General features: G+C 41.3%; 1 long non-coding RNA gene across 1 annotated transcript; it reads left to right on the top strand.

Annotated features, from left to right (window-relative positions):
* Positions 1-922: 922 nt before the first annotated feature.
* Positions 923-2,755, top strand: LOC126993703 (uncharacterized). Its single transcript, XR_007748191.1, has 2 exons — positions 923-1,059; positions 1,121-2,755. It is a non-coding gene; the product is annotated as an uncharacterized LOC126993703 (long non-coding RNA).
* The last annotated feature ends 1,656 nt before the right edge of the window (positions 2,756-4,411 follow it).

The raw sequence follows: 4,411 nt of genomic DNA on the forward strand, positions 1-4,411 counted from the left end.
TCCTACGTAAAGAAAATGGATGCCGATATTTTCCTGTAGCACCTGAGATTGTTTCCAGTGTGATGTCTGGGATTCACTTCCCTCACTCAGTCTAACAATGATTGAATTCTAACCTGCTTTAGTTTATTAGCCGTGTAGTTCTCCCTTTTGTTCATCTATTAGACAATCCATCGCTACAAACAATGATTGAATTCTAACCTGCTTTAGTTAATCAGCTGTGTAGTTCTCCCTTTTGTTCATCTATTAGACAATCTATCGCTACAGACAAAGTTTTAATTGTAACCTGTTTAAGTGTATCAGCTGTGTAGTTTTCCCTTTTGGTTATCTATTAGACAACCTATCGCTACAGACAATGATTGAATTATAACCTGCTTTAGTGTATCAGCTATGTGGTTCTCCCTTTTGGTCATCTATAAGACAATCTATCGCTACAAACAATGATTGAATTCTAACCTTCTTTAGTTAATCAGCTGTGTAGTTTTCCCTTTTGTTCATCTATTAGACAACCTATCGCTACACAAGCTCTCAATATGATCAAGGACACCTCATTCTTTAGACCTTCAGTTCAAGTAAATGACTCAAAACTTTACTTATAAGTCTATGTAAATAAACTTCAATAGACATCTCTGTGCGTATAATACTTTACAACAGTACTTCATGTGATTACGAGCTAATAAATAACACTAACATAGAAATTAAATTAAAACTTATCTGTGTATGCTAGGTGAGGGAATACATGTGAAGTGTGGTGGAGGTGGTGGTGCGTGTTGTTGGTGGTGGTGGTGGAAGATGGTGGGAGTGTGTGGTGGTGGTGGTGGTGGTGGGTGCTGTTGGTGGTGGAAGATGGTGGTGGTGTTGGCGGTGGAAGGTGGTGGTGGAGGGTGGTAGTGGTGGTGGAAGATGGTGGTAGTGTGTGGTGGTGGTGGAAGGTGGTGTTGGTAGTGGAGGGTAATGGTGGTAGTGTGTGGCGTTGGTGGTGGTGGTGGTGGTGCGTGTTGTTGATGTTGGTAGTGGAGGGTAGTGGTGGAAGATAGTGGTAGTGTGTGGTGGTGGTGGAAGGTGGTGTTGGTAGTGGAGGGTAGTGGTGGAAGATGGTGGTAGTGTGTGGTGGTGGTGGAAGGTGGTGTTGGTAGTGGAGGGTAATGGTGGTGGTGGTGGTGGTGGTTTCTGAGGTACTATATATGTTACCAGGAACTATTTTGCTGAGAGCCGGGTGAAGTTTGCCGATAGAAGATGAAAAATTGATTGTGCCAAAAATCCAGAAATCATCAAAAAAAGGACTTAGGCAATTTGTGTACTAGGCTGGATTAATAGTGGAATGACTGAGAGAAAAGGTGGGATGAGTGAAGAGTAGAGGTGGGGAGGAAGTTGAATGAAGGAAATTAACTCTATGAAAGACGAGTATACATTGCGCCCAATCTTAGGGAAGTGGACAAGGGCATACTACTCTATTCAGGGCCATGGACAGTGCCAGGGAAGAAATATAGTGACTCCTTACCAATGGCACTCTCCCTCTTAAAGTATGTAAAGTTTTGTGTGTGTGTGTGTGTGTGTGTGTGTGTGTGTGTGTGTGTGTGTGTGTGTGTGTTTATTCCTGGCCTCTATCATTTAATGGAATAGTAGTAAAAACGTCTCCATCCTTTTCTCTTTTCATTATTCTTTTTATTTCTTTTTCATCATTCTCTTTTCTAGTTCTGATTTCTTTCCCATATTCCTCTCCTATTCTATGCCTAGTGCTTCTGAGTGCGGATATCTGTTACCTTCATTAATCACTACTTTCCATTTTTAACATAATTGCATTCCTTTAATACCTCTGGCTAACATCTTAACAACTATAACTTTTGCCTTCCCAAACTGTATTTTCGCCTACATATCCCTTCTCTTATCTAACTTTTCATATGTTATTCCTGGAGTATTTTCTGTCTTATTTGTTCCTCTTTTAAGATCTCTCATAATGCACTTGCTCATCTCACATATATCTCAGCTATTGCATTCCTGTCTAATACCTCACCTGTCCCTGTCATAATATCTCTCATGAATGCGTTGCTCCTACTCCTTTTTCCTCTCCTTCACATCCCTGACTTACTGCTTTCAAGATCTCACGCTTAACTAATTTTTGCTCTCTTTTCTATTTCACACACAACATGTTCCTCTTTAAAACTCCATTCATTACCACTACTTAAGTCTCCCTAAAGTCACAACACATCACAACATCTACTAACAAGCAATCGTCACAAACTCACTAACCTTACGTGTCTTTTGTCGGCACTGCTCGGCCAGGGTGACACAAGGTACAGGTGTAACGAACCACCACCCGGGCCGAGGCAAGCAGGTAAACAGGAGTCACAACCACATCTGTCCCAATCTGACATGCTGAGGAGAGTCTATCAGGGTCTGTCTAAGGGTAGTCTGTGTTCCTCTTGTTGACTCAGAGCTGCAACCACATCCTAGTTTGTGCTGGATGGTCTGTCACTCACTTAACCTTTACTTCCAGTGCTAATCTTAGTCTCTATATGTGGCTTGGTAACTTTGACAGGCCTCCAAGTCTATGCCTTCACACACCTAAAGGCTGGGTCCTCTTAGGCAATTAGCACCTCCATAAATAGCACTTCTTCCTAACTTATGGCAGTGCTAAAGGATGGTTCTTCATAGCATCTTAGTCAATTTAGTACCTCCATAAGTAGTGCTTCTCTCTATATGGCAGCGCTAAAGGCTTTGTATTGGTTAGTTCAGCACGGCCATAAATAGCACTCCTTCCTAACTTATGGCAGTGCTAAAGGATGGTTCTTCATAGCATCTTCTTAAGTCAATTTAGCACATCCATAAGTAGTGCTTCTCTCTATGTGGCAGCGCTAAAGGTTTTGTATTGGTCAGTTCAGCACGGCCATAAATAGCACTTCTTCCTAACTTATGGCAGTGCTAAAGGGTGGTTTCTCTAGTCAGTTCAGCACCTCCATAAATACTGCTTCTCTCTAGCTTATGGTAGTGCTAAAGGCGGCTCTTCTTAGTCAATCTCGAGCTTCTTAAAGTTGCGCTGGATGGTGGAGAGCGCCTTGTCCACCTTCTTGCTCTTGGGCTTCTTGGCGATGTGCATGTTGTCCAGCATCAGCACGCGGCTCCGCACGGCCAGCAGCTCCTTCTTGTACATCTCTGGCGGAGGGAAGGAGAGAAAATAATGTAATGATAATAATAGTAATGGAATAGAAGGTAATATTTCAGTGAACAGCATCCTCTGATTATAAGAACATAGCTATTTTTTTCCAGATATGTTTTGAGTGAATCTGTTTATAAGATTTTCCCCAAACAAACAATGAAAATGAATAGCAAGAGAATAATAGAAAAAAAACAAAGCCTCATGAAAAAAGCAAAGTATGACAGGCATTGACAGCACATGCAATGGTTGGCTTAACCCGGTAGCTGCGGGGATCATGTTTCTTAATGGTCCCTCTAAACGAGAAAAATGAAAAAAAATCATCACTCACACAAGCCATTTCATAATATATATCAAAGCATTTCTGATCAGTTTATGCATCATCTATTTTCGGGGGGTTATATCACGGCACAAATTTGGGCCGTCGCTGCTACTGGGTTAATAAGTTTAGTGATATGGTAAATTTAATATATTGCAGAAAACAGCAAGTAAAAAATGCTTCTGGTTTTAAGGGTGCATAATGTCCCTTCTTACTGAATATTATATGTATTAGATATCATTCATTTTTCTGCATTACATGACCTCAGTAGTGCTTCCTTTGCATCGTTTTTTCATCATGAAGTATCTATTTTAGGCAAGACCTCCAGCCTCCTCTGTCATCTTTTTTTTACAACAACAGACTTCAGCAATCGTCAATCAATGGGTATCTACGTTTTGTCCCTGGCACACTCACGGATCATCTCGGCCATGGGGACGGTGCCGCCATACTCCTTGGGCAGGATCCTGGGCGGCACGGCGTTCCTCAGCTTGGTGTTGTCACTGTGCATCTGGAAGCAGGAGGAGGAGGTTACAGAGTGGCCTTGGGATCCCTGTTTCGTTTTGTTTTTTGTCATTTTTTTTTATTGTCTGTAGTTATATTTTTGAGATGAAGAAGGGCTGGAATGGGAAGAAAGATGTCATGGAGTGTCTTTGTTATCCTTGTTATGTTTTCTTTTTGTTAGTTTTTGTCTGTTGGTTTATTTTTTTAAAGATAGTGGTTGTTTGATATCTGGAAATGCTGACCCCTGTTAATTTTTCCTTTCTTAATTTCTTTCTTTATTACTTTACTCTAAGATTGCTACATCATGAAAAAAGATAAAAACTACACTCTATATTTCCATGTCTTTCCTCTTCACGGCGAAACCTTCCAAAACTACCGCCAGGCTCAGGAAACGCCCATGCAAACCCCAACAACTTATGCCAGAGCCTTTCGAAGTAGCT

Source organism: Eriocheir sinensis, chromosome 7, assembly GCF_024679095.1.
Source record: "Eriocheir sinensis breed Jianghai 21 chromosome 7, ASM2467909v1, whole genome shotgun sequence".
NCBI lineage: Eukaryota > Metazoa > Arthropoda > Malacostraca > Decapoda > Varunidae > Eriocheir > Eriocheir sinensis.